We start from the raw sequence: 5,039 nt of genomic DNA, 5'->3' as shown, positions 1-5,039 counted from the left end.
TTTATAATATCAAATGAGATTTTAAATTATTATATTATCATGATATTATCATGTATGAATATCTCTTAATATGATATATATACATTAAATGTCTTTACAACGATAATCGTTACATACATGTCTCGTTTAAAAAATCATTAAGTTAGTAGTCTTGTTTTTACATATGTAGTTCATTGTTAATATACTTAATGATATGTTTACTTATCATAGTATCATGTTAACTATATATATATATATATATATATATATATATATATATATATATATATATATATATATATATATATATATATATATATATATATATATATATATATATATATATATATATATATATATATATATATATATATATATCCATATATATGTCATCATATAGTTTTTACAAGTTTTAACGTTCGTGAATCACCGGTCAACTTGGGTGGTCAATTGTCTATATGAAACATATTTCAATTAATCAAGTATTAACAAGTTTGATTGCTTAACATGTTGGAAACATTTAATCATGTAAATATCAATCTCAATTAATATATATAAACATGGAAAAGTTCGGGTCACTACAGTGAAATCTGTGGAGATTATCACTCAACATGGGAATGTTATTATTACGTTCCTATGGAAAATTACGCACCCACGGAACCTGAATGGAATGATTATGAAGAATACAATTCAAATTGGGACTATTCCCAAGAATATTTCCAAACTCAACAACCAGTAGACGAGGAAAATTACGTGTCTGAGAATTTATTAGACAATATGAAAATCAAACTCGAAGAACTCAATGCTCAAAATGAACAAATGAAAGAGTTTGTAAACCGGCAAGCTGAAACTCTATCAGACTACACACCTGTTGATCTAAGGAGTATTGTGCAAGAAAATCTCATATCATCGAATTTTGATGAATTCGAGAGCTCCGAAATCACCAATTATCTCGATGATACTTTTTATTCAGTCTTACCAATTTCACAACATATCGACACATTAGCCTCTACCGACGAAATCATCGATCCATCAATGGATAAAGAAGAAGTAAGGGTGACAAATTGGTACTCTTGGGAATACGATAACGTTGAAAATTTTACCCCCGAGGCCAAACCGAACTTCACCATTCCACAACCTTCCAACCCAATATTCTCAATAGACGAGTCATCCACCGGAAATGAACTACGAGCTGTAATAGATAATGACACCTCGAATTTCACCCAATTGGGTAATAGAGGTGAAAACTTTGATCCTGAGAATAAAAGGAAGGAAATATTAGGAATTGTCCACCCTATAGAAATAAGTATGTCGGTGTATATCGATACATTTGACCAAGAACCAGAAAAGAGACATATCCATTTACTAAAAGCTACACTTAAAAAAGAATTAAGTAGTGACGATCTGGTGAGTCTAAACTTTAAACCCATTGATATATTATACACCACCCGAAATGTAAATAACTGGATCACTACTCTAATTCGTGGAACTCATTCTACCGACTTCACATGTCGTCAGCTAAGTGTGGGGAAGTCTAACCCCACTTAACGTTAAATTAGGGGTTCGGGTTAGTGCATAACTCGTTAATAAAAATGCACAATTAGGGTAAAAGACGCATTTTCAAATATTAGCAAACAGTTCAGAAAAGCAACCGTTTTTGAAGAAAAACATGTGTGAAATAACAAAAGAATGAATGAACGATGAGGCGCGCCATCTATCATTCGACGAGCTTTGTAATTACAAACTGGGTATTTTTAATTACTTTTCTACACTAATCACCCTCATGAATTTATAATTATAGTCTGATTTCATGCAAATGAGGGCATTGCATGATCTCAAGTGTGGGGAAGGGTTATAAATTCTCTCGAGTTTATACTTGGTTTATTTGCCAAATTTTATGAAAATTTGAAAAAATTTCAACTAAATGAATTTAAAATCATGTTTATTTATATTTATGAACGGTGAAAACTAGGTGTTAATACCGAAATTATCGTTACCTCGGAAAGGACATAAATTGAGAAACACCCTAAAACGCTTGAATTCATTTAAAATGGAATAAAGGAGAATAAAAAGGCAAAGAAAGAAACTAAGTGTGGGGAGAATGTACCAAGTTATTCAATTAAAAACTATCTATCACATGTTTCTGTAAAGTTTATTGCAGGTGCTTTTGTTTTGGACTAAATTAACTGTTTTACCCGATTTACTGTAATGAAAGATGGATCTACACGATGAATCAATTCCATCATTTAAAGGAAGTAAAGTCTTCCGAAAAAGACACGTGCTTCTTGATTTAGGTCAAGAAGTTGTCGTCCAGACTAGCTGTAGGTTGACGAAAAATCTAGAAAAGTCATCACTAAAATCAGCAGAAAATCCACGGACCTCAGCATAAAACAGGGTCGCCAAGTGGTCAGACTTATCCTAACCATGAGAGGATCTGTCTCGTAAAATGGGGAGGGCGCCATGCAAATTAGCTTGATAAGACTAATGAATAAGATCCCCAGAAAGGATAATCTCCTTAAAGATTAAAAATCACCTTTTAAGACTGATATTACTCAATCCTTGAGATTGACCTTAAAGATTGAGAATTACAAACTCATGGAATTCGATGATATCTAAACTCGAGCTTGAAAGAGAAAATATTTTGATCAAAATTAAAACCGATTTGTTTTCTGAAAACCTATTTTCAATGCGTTCATTACCATTGAACGTAAAATCCTAAGAATTCACCTGGAATTCATTAGGTCACCTGAAACAAATCGGGTGTCAACCGTAAGAACGGTGGTTGCATAGCATGGTCGGAGACAGGACCTTGTGCCAGACCGAAAAAATATAGGGTGAGCTTTACTATTGCTCCTACAAAGGATAGTACTAGCATCCGACACGTTTATAACCATAATCAAAAGCATGTCATTAGACATTGCCTTAACAGTTGCTTGTTCAACGCTTTCCTTTACAACCGGACGGTAGTTTGCCGAAAGGTAATATACGGGACAAGTAACCTGGACGTGTTGCTTTCCTAATACAATGTTAGAAAGTTGGTGACACAAAACCATAAGTTTTGAGCTAAAATTTTCAAATCTGAAACCCACAAAACCCACAAAAATATTTTGCAAACACCGGTAAAGGGTTATTCCGGAAAACTTGTCTAGGGTAAAATCTAGCTTGAATTTTCAAAAGATCAAATGTTTTCATAAAGATCCAATTTCCTAACAGATCTAAATTTTCATAGTCATGTGGGACTGTAAACCGCCTTTCAAATGTGCACTTTGCTTTGGAAACCGAAAGTAAATCGGCTATCTGATTGCAAGTGTCGTTGACCTAAACCCGAGGCAACTGTGGATGACACACCCACCTTTAACCATGGTTCTATCGTTACTACCATTGTTCATACCGCCATCTCAAAATTACTAATGTATAAAGTGTGAAGAATAAAGAAGTGATTCGTGTGATGTATTATATTTCAAGTTCTGTATTGCTTGAGGACAAGCAACGTTCAAGTGTGGGGATATTTGATAGTGCTCCAAATGAACATATATTTAGTAGCAATATCCTCCCAACATGTAAATTATTTAGTTGTAATTGTCCTATTTTAAGTTGTAATCGTTTATATTAAATAAGTGCGAAGACAAAAGGCGAAAACGACGATTTGAAGACGCAAATGACCAAAAAGCTCAAATGTACAAGATACAATCCAAGTGGTTCAATTTATTGATAAGAAACGTCTAAAAATGACAAAAGTACAAGTTGCGGAACGCAAAGTACAAGATATTAAATTCTACGCAAGGACGTTCGAAAATCCGGAACCGGGACATGAGTCAACTATCAACGCCCGACGCAACGGACCAAAAATTACAAGTCAGTTATGCACAAGAATATAATATAATATATAAATAATTATATTAATTATTTATATTTTATATTTATATATTTATTATGTCGACAAGCTAGGAGTCAAAAGTTTGTGAGCTGGATTTTCAAACTCCACGACTCGCGGAGTTTGAAGGCCAAAAACTCCACGACTCACGGAGCTGCCAAATTCCAAAATGCCTATAAAAGGTCACGAATTCTGCGAGTAAAAATAATAAATAATAATAATAATACTCTGTAATAAATAAATAAATAAATATATATATATAATATATATATATAGTATAGGGTAGTTTTATATTAGATTAGTTCGGGTTATGTAAAGGTTATTTTACGGGTTTTTGAAGTCGAAATTCTTTCCGTGTAACACTACGCGATAAATACTCAATGTAAGTTATGTTCTCCTTTTTAAATTAATGTCTCGTAACTAAGTTGTTATTATACTTATTTAAATTGAAGTAATCGTGATATTGGGCTAAATATTAAAAATGGGGTAATTGGGCTTTGTACCATAATTGGGTTTTGGACAAAAGAACGACACTTTTGAAAATTAGACTATGGGCTATTAATGGGCTTTATATTTGTTTAACTAAATGATAGTTTGTTAATTTTAATATAAAGATTTACAATTGGACGTCCCTATAAATAACCATATACACTCAATCGGACACGATGGGCGGGATATTTATATGTACGAATAATCGTTCATTTAACCGGACACGGGAATGGATTAATAGTCTATGGAATTATTAAAACAGGGGTGAAATTATGTACAAGGACACTTGGCATAATTGATAACAAAGTATTAAAACCTTGGATTACACGCAGTCGATATCCTGGTGTAATTATTAAACAAAGTACTAAAACATTGTTACAGTTTAAGTCCCCAATTAGTTGGAATATTTAACTTCGGATATAAGGATAATTTGACGAGGATACTCGCACTTTATATTTATGACTGATGGACTGTTATGGACAAAAATCAGACGGACATATTAAATAATCCAGGACAAAGGACAATTAACCCATGAGAATAAACTAAAAATCAACACGTCAAACATCATGATTACGGAAGTTTAAATAAGCATAATATATTTTATTTCATATTTCCTCGTACTTTTATTTATTGTCATTTTAATTATTGTTATTTATTTTATATTGTTATTTAAATATCGTCATTTACTATACGCTTC

The sequence above is a fragment of the Rutidosis leptorrhynchoides genome, chromosome 6 (genome assembly GCF_046630445.1).
Source record: "Rutidosis leptorrhynchoides isolate AG116_Rl617_1_P2 chromosome 6, CSIRO_AGI_Rlap_v1, whole genome shotgun sequence".
Taxonomy (NCBI): Eukaryota; Viridiplantae; Streptophyta; class Magnoliopsida; order Asterales; family Asteraceae; genus Rutidosis; species Rutidosis leptorrhynchoides.
The sequence above is the reverse complement of the archived record's forward strand: the minus strand, read 5'-3'. Positions refer to the sequence as shown.